Source organism: Gigantopelta aegis, chromosome 8, assembly GCF_016097555.1.
Source record: "Gigantopelta aegis isolate Gae_Host chromosome 8, Gae_host_genome, whole genome shotgun sequence".
Taxonomy (NCBI): domain Eukaryota; kingdom Metazoa; phylum Mollusca; class Gastropoda; order Neomphalida; family Peltospiridae; genus Gigantopelta; species Gigantopelta aegis.
The window spans coordinates 28,567,824-28,587,773 of NC_054706.1; the positions used below are offsets into that span (position 1 = coordinate 28,567,824).

Below are 19,950 nucleotides of genomic sequence, written 5' to 3' on the forward strand. Positions count from 1 at the left end.
CAGAAAATCGGGACTCGTCACTGAACCACACCTGTCTCCATCGCAGTTGAGGCCATTGTCGATGAATCTGGCACCACTGCAGTCGGAGTCGACGGTGTTGTGGTGTTAAGATGACACCTCGAACTGGACGTCTGGCACGAATTCCTACCTCACGTAGGCGGTTCCGTACGGTCTGGTCGGATATCCTGCGCAAACCTGGTATTGCTGCGGCTGTGGAGGTGGCAGTAGTCAATCGTTCCCGAAGGTGGCGTACCCGGATGTAGCGGTCCTGCCCGGGGGTAGTGACCCGTGGTCGACCGGATCTAGGGAGGTCACGTGTTGATCCATGTTGCTGGTAACGGTCCCACAGTCTGGAGATGGTGCTTGGGGACACATGGAATGCCCTGGCAACGGCCGTTCTGGATTCGCCTGCGTCTAGTCGGCCGATGGCATTGTTTCTCTGCGGTTCACTGAGACGTGGCATGTCCTGGATTGTCAACTGTCGGCCAGATACAGAGGCCAGGCAAGCGAACACCCTGCACTTTTATACTGTCGGTGTTCATGTTGCACGTGCAGACAATGCACGTGCAGTGGTGACATGGTTTGCACGTGGCTGCGTTTTTGCGAATATTTACATTTTGGAACTTTATTGTACAGTAGCTGTGTTTTATCGAATGTAACCGTGGGAATGTGTTTGGGACATGCAATGACCTTATATTCACAAAGCATGAACCGGTAGGAAACATAAAATTGGAGTTATAACCCATTTGTACCCTTTTGCATTTCGTTTTTTGAAGAGTATATATTATATATCTGTGCATTTGATGTCAAAGTCATAATCTACTAGTGTATGTTTATGACTTAGTTTTAATGTACTTATATGCCATACTGATGTTTGTAGCAGCTCAACTGAATATTACTTCCCAATAATTAAAAAGAAAAGAAAAGAGGTATATAGTACATGTATTTATATTCTTGTGACTTTTCTCCTTCAGTATTACAAAACAGACTTGCCCCCCTTAAATCTGTTATTCGAACTGCAACAACATTTAAGGATTATACCATATCTTGTCTTAATCCATATCTTGAAAACAATAACAATCTTGAAGATAGTAAACAATCTTGACCTTGAAGACGAGACAAGAGGTAAGTCTTAGACAATTTTCTTAAGATTACTTTCTTAGACAATTTTCTTCAGATTACTTTCTTAGACAATATTCTTAAGATTACTTTCTTAGACAATTGTCTTAGACAACTTTCTTAGACAAATGTTTTAAGACAATTGTCTTAAGACGTACATCGGCACAGGTGCGAGGGCAGTACTGCCCGTTTGCACCGGGTGCGCCTTAAGTAAGATTTTTCCATACGGCCCGCTTCCATTAATTAACACAATTTCACATGCATTTCCATGCTCGAGTTATCATGACTAGACCTTGCTTTTTACGGTGAGTGGGTGCGATCGCGCTCGTACAGCACACATAATTTCAATCTGATGAATGTGAAAAACAGCGCACGTTACACTCAACAAACAGCGCACGTAAAATAAATAGGTATATTTATTTCCACTGTTTACAAAAATCAACAGTTTTCATAGCTCATTTAGCAGACAGGATGGTCCTTTTATTAAAACAATAAAAATTAAAAACATGGCAGTGGCTTTCATGCAGTCATTAAACTAGTATATCTCTTTGTTGAACAAATCGGGAAATACTGGTTTAATAGACAGTTTTGTAGACGAACCAGTCAAAATCCAGTCGGAGCTACACTGCCTATTTTATTTATTTTGGAGAGTGATTTTTCACTCACCGAAGCATATTGAGGTGTGCGATTTTCCACTCGCCTATAATTTTCAGAAACCAAGGACTGCATGACATGAACTTAACGAAGGTACCAATGGCAATTCGTTGAGATATAAATTGTTGTAGGTCAGGAGTATCACCGATGGCACTTTTGAATGTTCTTCAATAATGACAAAATGTTTACACCTCGTATATAACAGTACATTTACAATATGTCTGCATACACCAAAATAACCTTTCAGTCTTATTTATTTGCTGTAAAAGTATCTTTTGTTTTCAATTACCATGGGCAGGTTTTAATTGCCATCAGTGGGCCATTTCACCCATGGCAGTTTTATTTTTAAATTGCCGTGGGAGACAAATTCTTAAGTTTTAGCCCTGCATTATACAAACAGTATATGCGATTCCACACGTGTATTCAGTGAGCTGAAAACAAGCTGATCAATGAACTATTTTTCCATGTGCATGTTTTTTAGTGCGGTGAAGTCATAACGCAAAGTATTTTAAAAGTGCACTTTGATTACAACTGCAAATACGGAAAAACACATTTCGTGTTGGAAACGAGCTCAATAAATCATGTTTGAAATATGTTAATGGAAAGCAGATGCTTTTTTGTAAGTGGGCACCCTCAAAAAAGTACAGAAAGAAGTTTGTGTGTGTGTTACATGTATTAAAACATGCTTTCATTGTACAATCACAGAAAACATACCATATATAAAAAGATCACTTCATTCAATACAGGTTCAATTAAATATGGATTGGTGGACTTTTCCACTAAGTTCCAAAACAGACTAAACCAGTCTTCAACAAAGAATGTTTACTAAGTTGTAACCCAATCTACAAATAAGCTGACTTGTAAATCCTGATGGATACTATAAATAGGTGAATCTTTAAACAAATAGCTTGCTGTAATCCAAATACCTTAACTAATAAAATCACCGTGACTATTATAGCCAGGATTTGTTTGTGTTTCTTCATAGTAATTAATAAAGATATACATGTGTGTGTATGCTTAAACTGGCTGTTAAAGGAATGCTCGCACAAGGCTTATGGACTGGTACGTATGCATATTCAACGATATATAATGCACATTATTGCTTAATATCAAGAAGTAAAACCGTATAATTAATTAATAAAACAGTCAGTGCTAGCCCTGGGTGGCTATTCAGGCGCGTGCGCGGGGTGGGTGGGTTGAAACCCCCCCCCCTGCTCAAGGCGAAAAAAAATGTGGTCAGAAAGCAGCTCGGCTAGCCAGCAGAAAACACCTCAGAAGGGGTTAGTTTTTCAAAACATTTGGGGGGGGGGAGGGCCCCCCAGACCCCCTGCCATGGGCTTCGACCCCCCCTGCAAAATTTCTGGTACACTCCCCTGCTATTTTTGTTCGCCAAAAATTTGCCAATCTTCAATTTCTTTCGCCAATCAAAATATGTATTCACCAATTACATTTTGGCATTTCAGTTAAAATATTTAGTTTTTAATCCTGTTCTTTATGATAATATAGTACATGCTAAGATGTACTTATTATTCAGTTTACGTCTTGTATGACACTGTTTTAGGGGATTATTTTTTAGCAGATGTTTCAACCTGAAAAGAAAAATTAATTAGATCTGCTCGAATTTTAGTATAAACCATCCGCGTATTACTATTAGGCCAAACTCTGTGGTTATCGATGGCAGTGTGTAAACCCCCCCCCCCCCCCAAAAAAAAAGAAGAAAAAAAAAAGAAAAAAATTCCCATGCATATATGATAAAGCAATGAATAAATGTTAACAAATTTAAATAAAGTGCGAAAGGACCCTACATTTGGGCGAACCGACTCGGTTAACAGTACAAATGGATCCGGGTCGAAACGACACAGGCAATCTAGTAACAAGGGTGAAATGACCTGTTACCAGTCACACCAGATACTGTGCTACCCCTCCAGAGTGCTCCAAAGCCACCGGCCTATATCTTAATAAATAGATGTATTATTGTGCATGTTTTTTTAGTGCAGTGAAGTCATAACGCAAAGTATTTTAAAAGTGCACTTTGATTACAACTGCTAATACGGAAAAACACATTTCGTGTTGGAAACAAGCTCAATAAATCATGTTTGAAATATGTTAATGGAAAGCAGATGCTTTTTTGTAAGTGGGCACCCTAAAAAAAGTACAGAAAGTGTGTGTGTGTGTGTGTGTGTGTGTGTGTGTGTGTGTGTGTGTGTGTGTGTGTGTGTGTTACATGCATTAAAACATGCTTTCATTATTTCAGTCACAGAAAACATACCATATATAAAATGATCACTTCATTACATACAGGTTCAATTAAATATGGATTGGTGGACTTTTCCACTAAGTTCCAAAACAGACTAAACCAGTCTTCAACAAAGAATGTTTACTAAGTTGTAACCCAATCTATAAATAAGCTGACTTGTAAATCCTGATGGATACTATAAATAGGTGAATCTTTAAACAAATAGCTTGCTGTAATCCAAATACCTTAACTAATAAAATCACCGTGACTATTATAGCCAGGATTTGTTTGTGTTTCTTCATAGTAATTAATAAAGATATACATGTGTGTGTATGCTTAAACTGGCTGTTAAAGGAATGCTCGCACAAGGCTTATGGACTGGTACGTATGCATATTCAATGATATATAATGCACATTATTGCTTAATATCAAGAAGTAAAACCGTATAATTAATTAATAAAACAGTCAGTGCTAGCCCTGGGTGGCTATTCAGGCGCGTGTGTGGGGGGGGGTGGTCAAAACCCCCCTGCTCAAGGCGAAAAAAAAATGTGGTCAGAAAGCAGCTCGGCTAGCCAGCAGAAAACACCTCAGAAGGGGTAAATTTTTCAAAATTTTCGGGGGGAGGGCCCCCCAGACCCCCTGCCATGGGCTTCGACCCCCCCCCCCCCTTGTTTGCCAAAAAAGTCGCCAATTATTTTTTAGCAGATGTTTCAACCTCAAAAGAAAAATTAATTAGATCTGCTCGAATTTGAGTATAAACCATCCGTATATTACTATTAGGCCAAACTCTGGTTATCGATGGCAGTGTGTAACCCCCCCCCCCCCCCCCCAAAAAAAAAAAAAAAAAAAAATAATTCCCATGCATATATGATAAAGCAATGAATAAATGTTAACAAAATTAAATAAAGTGCGAAAGGACTCTACATTTGGGTGAACCGACTCAGTTAACAGTACAAATGGATCTGGGTCGAAACGATGTGGGCGATCTAGTAACAAGGGCGAAACGACCTGTTACCAGTCACACCAGATACTGTGCTACCCCTCCAGAGTTCTCCAAAGCCACTGGCCTATATCTTAATAAATAGATGTATTATTGTATATATAATAGAAAAATATTATGTTTTTTTAGAAACGAAATGACCAGACAGGCTGTTTTATTTTATGTAATTTTTTTATATATATATATATAAAAACTTACCTGTATGATTTATTACTCAGTTTACTTAATACTGTTCATAATTGTTTTGGTGTCCAACTCAAGAGTATTGCCAGTCACCCAAAATAAAGACAAAGGAAATGTCTATATATGTTATTGCTATCAAAACACTGGCTCGCGACTGTTTCACAAGTGAAAATGCTCATTCAGTTTCACGCCGGTTTTGAGAGACTTGTATTTCTGTGCAAGGGGCGGAGGGATGTATCATGTTGGTGTTTATATTATATCAGTAGATATAGCAGATATGAATTATAATTTCGCCATTTAATATGTTTGAAATATAATCTGTAAATGTAGAAAGGTTAAACTAATAATGATTGCATATAAGTGAGAAAGAACGTGACTGTCTTCCTCACCAACGTACCCACTTCGTAGAACTGAACTCAACCACGTGACCTAGATTTACAACGTAACCGGTACGACAAAACACAACTAATAAAATTTAAAACTTGTTGTCGCTAGTAATCAATGCAACATGACTTAAAGAGTATTTAATTTTATTTAATCGCGTTTTTTAACTTTACGACAAGCAGCTGGCAGTACACTACTGACTAGTAGACTGGGCCCATATTTTCGAAGCAATCTTAGTGTATGAAATCGTAAACTTATTGTAAGCTATGACGTCACTATGGCGTGTGCTGTAGTGACGTCACACCCTACGATGGTTTTACTATTTCGTAGCACTAAGAGAGCTTCGAAAATATGGGCCCTGGCTCACAGACATGCAAATAGCGCTTATTTAGGTCTCACTACACAGATGACTTCTGGGTGAGAGTTCATTCATCACGGTCCACTATAGTTCCTAATTGTGACACATGTTATGGTTCACATATTCACTTCTAGGAAATGGTGAAGAATTAAAACAATATGTATGTTTATTGGTAAGCCTTCTGGCTGTATTTTGCCCATGTTATTTTGTAATATTGTGCATCGACCTTTTGGGACATGGGTATATAGTGCGAGTGACAGCCGGAGTGAATCGGTTAATGAACCACCTGTTCGGACCGGTACTACAGCCAGATGCGGTCATATAGCAAAAAACTGAGACGGAAAGATTCTCAATTTTGGAGTGAAAATAAATGCTTATATAATGTATGTTCATAATGGTGTATGTTGTTAGTGCCAACGAGAACCCGTTCTATGGCAATCTTCGCTTGAAGTTGGGCAGTTTAACATGGGTTTCAATGGCAGATGACATCTGTGTAGTGAGACCATAATGTAAAACATGAAATTACTGTTTATCCCAAAATATATAAGTTTAACAAGCCAAAATGAAAATGTACTAGTGTAGCATCCTTATAAAAGGTAATTACATCGATGTAGATTTGTGTGAAGCGTATGGGGACCCTGTTTGGGTAAATATTGCAAACGTCAATTTTATTTATTTTTATTATTTTTATTTTTCTTTTCTTTTTTTCTTTATCTTTTTTAGGGGTGTGTGTGTCAAAATGTATATTCTAGTGTTCTTACATGTAATAAATAAATTGATCTGAGTGTCTAACACTGAGTTTCTCATTGTAAAAGGTCAAAATTCAAGGTCACAAGGTCAATATCCAAATTCACCCTAATTTCTGTGATTTTGTGCATAATGAATTATTTCGAATGTACAGTCATATTGACAAACAGTTTTGATGGTATTGTGAATATATAACATAGTATTCTACTATGAAAGTAGAATTTGTATCTGCCATTAATAATATGTGGATCTTCATGCTGAAATATACAGAAAAAACAGGATTTCAACACTTATTATGAAACAATTGTAGCCCATAGCAACAATTGATGGAAACTAATAGTTTTAATGAACTAACTAGATAATTAGCTTCTTTGTATGTTCCCCATATCAGACCTACCAAAAAGGTCATACATTACCATATAGTGGCTGCTTTTTTGATGGCCATCTTTTGTGTGGATGACCAAGGAGTAATAATGTGATATGAAGTTTTATTGGATGGTATGGTGCATCTATCTTTTGGTGTATTGGTTAGAGTTCATAAGTTACACGGCTCTAGTATAGCTTTTCATGGTGTAAATGACCCAAATTATCAAACTGACTTCAAACCAAGTTTGACAAAATCGGTCACTAGACTTTAAGGTCTCACTACACAGATGACTTCTGGGTGAGAATTTATTCATCACGGTCCACTATAGTTCCTAATTGTGACAATTGTTATGGTTCACATATTCACTTCTAGGAAATGGTAAAGAATTAAAACAATATGTATGTTTAATGGTAAGCCTTCTGGCTGTATTTTATTTTGTAATATTGTGCATTGACCTTTTGGGACATGGGTATATAGCGCAAGTGACAGCCGGAGTGAATCGGTTAATGAACCACATTTTCGGACCGGTACTACAGCCAGATGCGGTCATATAGCAAAAAACTGAGACGGAAATGTTCTCAATTTTGGAGTGAAAATAAATGCTTATATAATGTATGTTCGTAATGGTGTATGTTGTTAGTGCCAACGAAAACCCGTTCTATGGGCAATCTTCGCTTGAAGTTGGGCAGTTTAACATGGGTATCAATGGCAGATGACATCTGTGTAGTGAGACCATACACCATGAGGCGGATCAGCAGAACAAAACTGGTTGAAGAAATGTTTCGTTTTAAAAATCAGATGGGGTGAAAAAATCTTTCGCAAATTTTTTCTCCAAACCGAAAATTCTTTCGCAATTTTTTTTTTCTTCGCAATTGGCGACTTTGGCGAATGATAGCGCGAGCCCTGACAGTTAAATGTGATGGCTATTATATATAATGGGCGCAGCCATTTTGTACCATCTAGGTGAATACGGTATGCGGTCAAAACGGCCCCATGATGAAACGGCCCTGAACATATAAGTCAAAACGGCCAAAGATAAAAGTTAAAAGGGCCAAAGAAAATGTTCAAAACGGCCAAAGAAAAAAATCAAAACGGCCAAAAGAAATGGTCAAAACGACCAATAGCTACTATCACGTTAAATTAATTCCCATTAGTAACAATTAGTAATCAATATAGCCTATATCACAGGCATTTCAAAAATATGTATCAAAACAACCAAAACAACGGAATCACTGGTAACGATTTATTAGCCTACACAACGCAATTTACTATTGTAATTAAGACCACCAATTAACATTTTATTTAACAACACTGATAGACGGATGAGTTCCATGTGGCGCTACTTGTTGGGGTGTCGTGCGTTCCCGCCCTGTAATTCATTATTTTAATAATTCAATCACAGAAAGAGAAAGAGGGGGGGGGGGGGGGGGGCTGCTCACCCAGGGGCCACAATGGGCCTGTCCCCCAATTTACTAATATAATTAAGACCTTGTATTTGAAAAGACCGATAGACCGATCTTTGATACTATCGGCAGGTAACAGCAATTAGCCTTTTAACTTCTACAGTGAGTGTATCGAGTTTGTATAAAATCTGCTTTACAAATATTTCATGATACCATTTGTGTTTTTATTAGGTAATCGGTTAGGTATTCGGAGTGTTTTAAGGCTCGGGCGGTTTTGTTAATTGTCAAATCAACAGGAGTAACCTTTCCTCTGCCCTGGGTAAAAAAAATCCCCCAAAAAATCGCTGTGAGTTAATCTTCCTTAAATATCAATAAAATACTGGTTTAATGCAACCATAGTTTGTAATAAATATTTTTCATTGTAAATGTATTTGTTAGCGTTCCCTCTCATTTTTGGGGTTTGAGGTAGGGTTGGGGTGGGACGCCCTTTGCTTCGTGCAATCTCTTGTATAATGGCTCGGGCGATGTGTTTGAAATGGTTATAATAATAACTATTCATGTTTCTCCAAAACTTACCTGTACTTAAAATCTACATATTAACACAGATGTACTAGTACACTAACCACATATGTAGATTTTAAACTCTTTGTTTATTCCAACATAAATAAGACGCAGATAATATCCATGTAGTGAGACCGTACTATAAAAACTGCAGCATGGCACAGGTTACGGCAAAATGGTGCTATTGAGGCATGGTGCTGCACCATGCTAAAACAAACTAGGAAAAACACTATATCCCTTTAAGCCATCAGCACTGAAGGCTGGTACAGAGTTCATTTGTAACAGTTTTAATGACTCGGTGGGTAGATGTACATGCAAGTCCATTATATTGTTTCGTTCATTGTTTCAATAATTCAAAGGTCATAATAATATAAATCCTAGATTTTTATCCTCGCACAGTCACCAAAGATAAAGGCCCTCACCCATTTTGTTTTTTAATTGTCCATTAATGTTTTTTAACCTTTAAACATAATTATATGATGACATATACAAATGTATGTGCTGTATTTCTAAAGTGGCAATGGAAAAAAATATCTAGCATTAATTTACTTGTATTTTATTATGGATTAATGACCAGTCATGAACAATTAACATCAGTCCTAGTCAGACGGTCCAGATAACTAACATATGTGCACCCATCAAAAGGTCTTAAGTGGCGCTATTTAAACTTGCACAATTCGAACTCGAACCTAATGGCGGCACCGACAGCAATTGCCGTCGTTGAGATACAAATTGCTGTAGGTAGAGTGCATCACCGAAGGCATTTTTGTGTCATCGGTAAAGCTCCTTGACAAAGGCAAAATGTATACACCTAGTGTACATTATCTGCCAATATTAAACATTTGCGCATTTAAAAGATGTCTACATATAACAAGATAGCCTTTCAGTCAGGTTTATTTGCTGCAAATGTCATTTAAAAAAAAAATTGCCATAGGCAGGCTCAAAATTGCCATCGGTGGGCCGTTTCACCCATTGTAATTCTTTTAAAAATTGCCGAGGGAGACAAATTCTTAAGTTCGAGCCCTGTATTGTGGTAAACCGGTAGGCCTATACCGGTTATAATTCTATTTACTACTAGTAGTAGAAAATAATTAATATTAGGTAAAATTATGTGACATGAGGTGGCCCCTAATTCTTTAACAATGAAGAATTGGTTGGTCTTTTTATTTACTTTGCAGGTCTATTTATACAGTTCTTGGCAGAGGATATTTTGTTTTCAAAATTTTTATTAGCAACAGTTGATAACCGATTGAAATTTGGTTAGCAACTACTTTTTAACAGTTTTGAATTGTGTAGTGATCTCTTATACTTGCAAAGCAAATCATGAAGCTAGACCGAACAAAATATTCCCTGCTTCCCCGTTTACGCAGCACATTACAATTTTGACAGTTTCAAATTAATTGTACCAAGGGACATGTACCGTATGAAATTGATTACTTGTTACAAATAAATCATGTAAAAACAGCAAAATGTTTTCCATTTGCTCTTTTGATAATGCACCTTTAATTGGATAAATTAAATTACAGGTATCTGGGTACTGCCATTGCAGGCCTTACTTAATATTAGTCTAGTCATTCAGCTCACCTCTGACACAGGAGTTTGTAAGAGATCAGTAAACAAAAAATGTTCCTTCCAGTTGAGCTCAAGTAGCAATTAATAATACTGTTACTTTCTGCGTGTACCAGGTTTTTGTGTATTTAAGCCTATGCAAGTGGAAAATAAATTTGCACCATATTTTAGCCCATGAGCTTAATCCAGGGCTTCTAGATTATGGTAGCCCCACTCCCATGGCTAGTGATATTCAATGTTGGGCTAGTAAATAACTACTATTTCCATGCTTGATGGCTAGTGGAAAAAAGTTGTCAAATGCTGCATTTAAGTCTATTTTGTAAATATAAATATGCTACTCCCACCCTGACCCCAGTATTGGTGTTTTTAATCTCTTTAGGTAATATATCCGATTATTACTATTAGTAAAATTGTATTAAGTAGTACTAGTGAATTTTTAATCATGGCTAGTAAATTTTTTAAATCGCTGATCCCATGGCAAGTGGATTTTGTAAACATTCTAGAATCCCTGACTGTTATAAAAGAAATGAAGGAAGTTTTATTATAACAGCAGAGTTTAAAAGTATTAGAATTATAAAGATGTACCATATATGTATTAATTATCTGCAACTGCAAGTATCATAATTAATATTTTGTTATTTTTACATTTATTTGTAGTATAACCAGTATATCGCAATATAAATTTTAAACCATACATATTGCAATATTTTTCTAGCATACCAGTATACTGTGCGTATATATTTTGTATGTGTTATATTTCACACATATTATATTTTTAAACAAAAACTTCCAGTTTAAGCAAATAAACAATTGCTTGACTTGTTTGGAATGAATCTTGAGTGACTAGTATTATTTTATTAAGTTATGCATGAAATTAGAACACTTTATTAATTTTAATAATTGAGAATTGGTCTTGGTAATACGTATCGCAATTCAGCTTCCTTTACTGCAATATATCGCAATTTGAAAATTTTGATAATACCCATCTCTAGTCATTACCCCCCAAAAAAACAACAACACAACTCCGCCCCCCCAACCCCCCTCCCAACCCCCCTCCCAACCCCCCTCCCCCCCCAACAAAACAAAACAGAAACCAACAAAACAATAAATATGTACATTAATTGATCTTACATAAATTTTGCATAGTAACTTTATAAAATCAACTTAATGATTGCATGTGCTAGCAGTGGCTTCCCCAGTCCATAAACAAACAAAGTACATGTGTACCCAATATTACAAGGACAGTTTAGGTATCAAAAGCATTTCCCTGCCCCCTTCTCCCCAACTATGAAGCTTAGGTGGCTAATAATATGCATTGCTCTATCCTCCAGTTGACACGCAAAAAACCTCACAAAACTACCCTTCCCACCCCAATCCTGTTGATACTGATACTGAAACACATTTACATACATCTGAATTCCATGCAGTGCTATATACAGTTTTATTATAGTATGAATATGAAAAATTTCAATATGTACATACAATATGTGCAAACCTGTAGTGTATACAGTTGATAGACAAAAATGTGTGTTCATGGATGGATTATGAAAAGCTCTGAGCTACCCAGGCATGTATGAATATGAAAAGCTTAAGAGGGCCCATAGTATTAAAAATATTTAGATATGTGTGTATACCGTGAACAAAATATTATTTGCTGTAACCTGATAGACTCTTAAAAACTGGTCTGCTCTGATCTTGTAGCATCATTCTTGCATACTCATTGCGGGGCTGTCTCAGATCATATTCACACCATATGGTAAGGTTTTTTGTTTGTTTTTGAAATAGATATTTTTTTTAATAATCTGGTGTTGATTAATAGCATTTAATGTTATACCTTTACTTGCTTAATAATGTAATATTAATAAAAAGTCTTTGTCCGAAGGTGGAGGACGTAGCCCAGTATTGAAGTGCTTGCCTGGTGTGTGATTGGTCTGGGATTGATCTCCGTCGGTGGGCCCATTGGATTATTCCTTATTCCAGCAAGTGCACCACAAATGGTTTATCAAAGGCTGTGGTATGTGCTGTTCTGTCTCTGGAATAGTGTGTGTAAGAGATCCTTTGCCACTATTGGAAACATAAATCAATATGCTGTAGTACGTGGTGTTATTAAACAAAGCAAACTTCAACTTTTTTGCCAGAAAGGTTGTTTCAAGTTACATTCTGTGTTAAAACATTTATCCAGCACTTTTATAAATGCCAATAAATTTTCAGATGTGTTCTCTGCATCCTGCCCGTAAAAAGAGTGATTGAATAATTATGAAGTACTGTGAACACTTATAACAGTACAGGCAAATCAAATACAAATGGGATGGTATACCTGAGATTTGATGGGTTTCAGGATCGAATGCTCTCGATGGACTCGGGACTTGATTTCTTTTTATTCTAACCAGTGCCTAAGAATTGATATATCAAAGGGTGTGCTACAATATTTACTGTCCTGGGAAAGGGCATACAAAATATACTTTGTTTCTTTATTGGTAGAATTAAGCAGCCTGCATATACATGTATGTTGCAGCAGATTCTCTAGTGAGGGGTGGTATGCATCCCAGTGGTAAAGTGTTCGCTTGGGTATGCAGCCCAGTGGTAAAGTGTTCGCTTGATGCACGGTCGGTCTGGTGTCGATCCCCGCCGGTGGACCCATTGGGCTATTTGCATGTACTATCCTGTCTGGGATGGTGCATATAAAAGATCCTTTGCTGCTAATCGAAAAGAGTAGCCCATCCTCTCTCAATATCTGTGTGGTCCTTAAGCATATGTCTGACGCCATATAACCATAAATAAAATGTGTTGAGTCCGTCATAAAATAAAACATGTCCTTCCTTCTAAATACAAGTTGTCTCTTTCTTTTTTACCGGCCTCGGTGGTGTCGTAGTTAGGCCATCGGTCTACAGGCTGGTAGGTACTGGGTTCAGATCCCAGTCGAGGCATGGGATTTTTAATCCAGATACCAACTCCAAACCCTGAGTGAATGCTCCGCAAGGCTCAATGGGTAGGTGTAAACCACTTGCACCGACCAGTGATCCATAACTGGTTCAACAAAGGCCATGGTTTGTGCTATCCTGCCTGTGGGAAGCGCAAATAAAAGATCCCTTGCTGCTAATCGGAAGAGTAGCCCATATAGTGGCGACAGCGGGTTTCCTCTCAAAATCTGTGTGGTCCTTAACCATATGTCTGATGCCATATAACTGTAAATAAAATGTGTTGAGTGCGTCATTAAATAAAAAAAAATTCTTTCCTCTCTCTTTCTGTCTCTCTGCATGTCCCTCTCTCTCTCAGAAGAAGAAAGCGGAAAAAGAAATGTTTTAATAACCATATGCTAGACACCAATTTAATAGTTGTACATGTACATAAAAAGTACATGTAGTTTATAATATGTTATAATATGGTATTGTTATTGAACATTTAAAAATGTTAACTCAAAGTGTATCTCAAGTGAAGCAAATTGTACATAGGTCATGCCATCTCAGGGGCAGCTTTTTTTTTTTGGGGGGGGGGTGTGATTCTGAGGGTGTGCACTCTTAGGGCTGTAAGTGCTGTTATAGTCCAGTCAAATTAAGGTTTGACCCGCAACTAATTGCAACGGTAACACTTTTTACGAGAAATTACTCAGAAAGTGTTTAGAAACAACATATAAAAAATATCGGAAAATATCGCTGGGGGAACATGCTTAATTTTGCGACCAAACTTTGTCCCTAAAGCATATTTAAAATATGACGTCGTGGGGCTAGCGATCTTTTCTGTATTTACTCAACGATGGTCTTTGTATCTAATCATTCCTGGCGATAGGGATCAACATCAGTATTAACATTTGATCAGCCATTGTACTGGGAAGCAAACACTATCATCAAGGAACCTCCAACAAGTCCCCTCTGCTCTATTGCCTTGTGATTGGGAGGGTTACATACAGAAATGAGTTTTATTTGCTGCATTGGCTATACAATGAGTGGTTTCAGTCTCCAGCAGATTATACAGAAAGTGTATGCATTTATTTCTGTCAATCATATACAGAGAGGAAAGACGGTAAAAGTAAAACTTGTTCTTGATACTGCCATACAAGATTTACTTGTCTCTCGAACGTTTAAAATTACAGTGCCTATACTGAATTGTATCAAGTGTTGAAGATGAAACCGTAGCTGATTCCACAGTTGACATTTCAAACATAGATACCAAAATACATGCCCAGGTAGAAGATGTGAGGGTAGATGAGGAAAAGGATACCAAAGAAGAACTATTTTTAAGAATGCGGCTGTCAGTTCTATCTTACTCACAAGATGCAAGATCTGGAAAAAGACAACCTTGGAGTATACTTTATGTTCAAGATTGGTTATCATGTTCTACGAAGATGTTATCGCTTTTGGGCTGAATTTTCTTCCCTCGATAACCAAAGTTCAACAATGCATGCTGCCGGTGATGCCGATAAGGTGATTTCCAAAGCAGCTGGTGCATGCATACAGCTGGTCACTTATCAGTGAAGACACAAACCCTTCTTATCGTCTTGTACCGCTATGCTGCTATTAAATCAAGCAAACAATACTTTTAGACTAACAATATAAACGAAAGTGTGGGATAACTAGAAAATGAAGATGGTGCTTAGGCAAAAAATGTGTTGCTTACTTATTGTAATATCCGCAATTAGTTTGTGATGAAACATCAAAGTTTGTAAGTTTGTTTGTATTGAAAAGGGAGAATTTAAGTATTCAAAAATATTTTTGTCCACCAAAATTACAAGTTTTGTTGCATACTTTCTGAAAGAAGATTTAAGCAAAAACATTGCAGTTAAGTATGATTTACACAGCTGATGCAGAATTTTTTTTAGAAATTATCTGTACAAGTTCAAACCGTGCCTCCAAATCAAATGTTGTAGCCTGTCAGCAAGCGAGTGTTTTGGTGGGTTTTTTGCAGTATCGACACTGGATTAGTGTAGATGATAATGATGCTGTGTTAGATCCATAGAAAAGCTGCTTGAGATAATTTGCTACAGGTGTTTTAAGTTGACATGTGACACAAAACGATGCACGGATATGGAATGTTCTGTCAGTTGCTGAGAATGACGCTGTAGGAGTGGTTCCAATTCTCCAATTTCAACAAAGAGTGAAGTCAACTACTGTGAATGGTATATGAAATAGACTTAAAGTAACCATGAAAAAATTCAAAAATAAAGTGTCAGTGACATAACAAATAGACTGAAAGTAGCTGCGAATAAACCTAAAAATACAATGACAGTGACGTATCAAATACACTGAAAGTAGCCGCGAATAAACCTAAAAATGCAATGACAGTGACGTATCAAATACACTGGAAGTAGCCATGAATAAATTAAAAAATACATTGACAGTGATGTATCAAATACACTGAAAGTAGCCATGAATAAATTAAAAAATAAAGTGAAAGTGACGTATCAAATACACTGAAAGTAACCATGAATAAACTCAAAAATACAGTGACGTATCAAATAAACAGAAAGTAACCGTGAATAAACTTTTTAAAAATGCAGTGACAGTGACGTATCAAATACACTGAATGTAGCCATGAATAAACTCAAACATACAGTCACAGTGAGCACTGACGTATCAAATATACTGAAAGTAGCAATGAGTAGAACGGAATTACATTGATTTAATAAATTTACATACATGTATATACAGTCATGTATATAGACACATCTACGTTAAATGACATAGATGGCGGCTTCCAATGCCGTTGTATTTGTGGAATTAATATTTGTATGCAATGTTTAGCATGATGTGTAGTAGTAGACTAGTCCTGAGTGCAAACAGATCCTTGTGAAATGCAGCTTCGGTCAAGTATAAAAAAGCGGTCATAAGTACAAATCAAGAGATAAGAAGCTTCACTTGGTGTAGTGTTTAAGTCTCAAGGGCATGTCAATCTGCCCCAGACGGTCAAGGCAGAGGCATGGTATGTATGTCATATTAATCTTATTTCACCAGCTTCACTGGTGTAGTGATTAAGTCACCGGGTGAGGCTGTTGGCGGGTACTGGGTTCGCATCTCAGTACCAGTTCCCAAACAACAAGTTTTAGCAACTCAGTGGATAGGTGTAAAACAGCCTTGCATTATTATATTATAGATTACACAAATGCACAAAGAGGGACAATACAATAACAGAAACACACACAAAACAGTTGACAATGATTTTAAAAAGTGTATGTTTACAATGCTCAAATTTAAAAATTCACAAATATGTATATAAATCACCTGAATAGCAAAAAACATACCATCAATAGCTCTAAACTAATTTATTCATGCATATTATTACAATTTAAATCACATTTAGTTCATAATTTTTCCCAAAAAATTGTTTTAGAACAAATATTTTAATGTAAAGATATGAAAAATTGTGGATTTGCCGAAGGGGAGATAATTATGGCGATATTGTGACGTAGATTTTTTTTTTTTTACAAAATTATATTTTACGAAAAAAGCACAGTCTGTTATCTTTAAGATGATAAATAATTTAAGAAAATATACCAATTAATAAGAAAGTTATGTTGGAAAATGTATCCCTACCCTCTAATGAAACACACTCACCAATATTTCTCATATGGGTCATATACATACAATTTTATGCACTTTCCCTCTCGACTACACCTTGATATTTTTAATATGTTGTAGATGAGGTATTTCAGATTTAAAAAACATTAAAATCAATTCTGTTGCAATTACTTGTGGGTCGACCACTTTTTTGAGCTAATTTGACTGGACTATTAGGTTAACCGATTTTATGTTACAACTGGGTTACCATGTTAATAAGTCGGGCAGACTGCCAAACCAGTTTTAATTTTTTCTACTGCCAAATGTTACCTAGCTATTGTCTACTTTCATGCAGTGGTACAGTTCTCATCTGTAGTGTGATATCCATCATTCTGTGGACTTTGTCCCCATCCCAACCAGTGTCCCCATCCCAACCAGTGCCCCACAACTGGTACTGCCCTGTCTGTGGGAAAATAGCTTACCATGCAGTATATAAAAGATTGCTTTTTATTTTGTTAGGAGTAGCTGATGTGGTGGCTGTAGGTTTTTATCTCTTTCTTTCTCTCTTACTTTCTCTCTCGCTTTCTCACTCTTTCTCTCTCGCTTTCTCTCACTCGCTTTTTCTCTTTTTCTCTCTCTCTCTGTCTCTCACTTTCTCACTCTTTCTCTCTCTCACTTTCTCTCTCTTGCTTTCTCTTGCTTTCTCTCGCTTTCTCTCACTTTCTCTCTCACTCTTTCTCTCTCGCTTTCTCTTGCTTTCTCTCTCACTTTCTCTCGTGTGAGACCCCAAATATTGTAGTTGTAGTTTAAAAATATGCCGAGCTATAAATGTTTCGTCTTTGTTTCATGCATAGCCTATTTAAATTGCTGTAAATGAAAAAGGGTTTGTTTTTAAACCACACCACGAGACAAAATTAGACCTGCATGTACCAAGTCATCCTAAGCTTGTATATTTACAGACTAATGTTTCACGACTAAATTTACTAAGGCACATGATAACCGGTATTGGAGACATACAGGGGCGGGACGTAGCCCAGTGGTACAGCGCTTGCTTGATGCGCGGTCGGTCTGGGATCGATCCCTGTTGGTGGGCCCACTGGGCTATTTCTCGTTCCAGCCAGTACACCACGACTGGTATATCAAAGGCCGTGGTATATACTACCCTGTCTATGGGATGGTGCATATAAAATAACCTTTGCTGCTAATCGTAAAGAGTAACTCATGAAGTGGCGACAGCGGGTTTTCTCTCTCAATATCTGTTTAGTCCTTAACAATATGTCTAATGCCATGTAACTGTAAATAAAATGTGTTGAGTGCATGGTTAAATAAAATATTTTTTCTTTCTTTCTTTTGGAGACATACATTGTACATGTATTTTACAAACTCGGCTATAATAAATGTATGGGATGCACAGTATTACTGACAATATTTTATTTCTATGCCATATCTAAAAAGAAGAAGAAGAAAAAAAAGAGTTCTCGTTCTAGCCAGTGTCCCATGACTGGTATATCAAAGGCTGTGGTATGTGCTGTCCTGTTTGTGGGATGGTATATATAAAAGATCCCTTGATACTAATGAAAAAATGTAGCAGGTTTCTTCTCATGACTACATGTCAGAATTACCAAATGTTTGACATCCAATAGCTGATGATTAATTAATCAATGTGTGTTGTGAAATAAAACTAACTTTATCTAAAAAGAATTTTAAAACCACCCCCAGAAAACAAATTTACTCAGAACTGGCTTAATTAATAGGATTACTGAATCGGGAAAGTACTCTACATATGTGTATACCCACACTATAATGAGAATTAAATTTTGAGTTATATAGAGGATACTCCCCGAGTGTCTTGTAATATAATTTATCAACATGCTCGAGTTGATAAAAATATGAAATCTGAGGCTTGCTGAGGATTTTTATACTTTTTATCAACAAGGGCTGATGAATTATATAAGACATGAGGGGGGTATTCTTTTTATCATCCATTATCATTCTTTTCATATCGCATGATATGTGATAATTGTAAACAATGTCAGTAATGTGGGTTGAATGACAGGGGTAAACTTGTTAACTAGCAGAATGACAGTGGCATGACGTCACTAATGATAGGTTTAGCGCTGAAACATACACAGTAATGTAACAAAAGAAGGGACATCTAGGAGAATATCGCAGTCCTGAGATATCGCAAATTATAGTGCCAGTGATATCTCATTATAATCCTTCAACAGATGATAATTCAACATTTTTAACAGGAAATACTTTAATTATATGAAGAGTTCAGGCGCAAAACGAAATATGTTCATTTTTCATTTTCAGTAAAAGTGATGTTTTTAATTGGCGTATATCACGTTTTGATACAAAAAAACGGGATTTACCCAATACAATTTCATAAGGATCAATCTCGTTTTGCAGCAAATCAGCGGGCCTACGATTAGCCCTTACAGACATACAATAATGGCTTTAACTAAAAACTAGAAAGAAATGGTTTATATCGCATTTTGCGCCTGAACTATTCATATATTTTTCTCATTTGCCTCTCTACCAATTTCTTAACTAATGATAAAAGACAGGTGATCCAGGTCTACATCATAACATTTTCTGTAGATGCCGACTGGACTATCAGCTTATAAAATCTGGTAGTTGACACTCAAAATAAGTACACATGTAGTCCTAACATTTCAGTGAAATAATAAAAAAAAAAAAAATGATAAAAACAAATTCACCTGCATTTCTGAGTAGCGGGCAGTTAACAGACTTTGCATCCACTTGTTAGTGTCAGTTGTGATCATAGAGCTAGTATACAGGTGGAAAAATCTTCTAGGTTGCCCGATTATCAGCTTTGGGATTTTGGTAGCCCGAGCTAGATTTTGGTGGCCAA

At 36.8% G+C, this 19,950-nt stretch overlaps 1 protein-coding gene across 3 annotated transcripts in view; it reads left to right on the forward strand.

Moving 5' to 3' along the window:
- Positions 1 to 19,950, forward strand: part of LOC121379971 (monocarboxylate transporter 12-like) — a 28,469-nt gene that overhangs the window by 3,456 nt on the left and 5,063 nt on the right. Inside the window, exon 1 of one of the 3 annotated variants that reach the window (XM_041508675.1) lies at positions 12,113 to 12,337. The exons of the other annotated variants lie outside the window; for them this stretch is intronic. The gene's annotated coding sequence lies outside the window, so the exon portion shown is untranslated. Of the gene's footprint in view, positions 1 to 12,112; positions 12,338 to 19,950 lie in introns of those variants that run through there. 3 annotated transcript variants of the gene reach the window in all.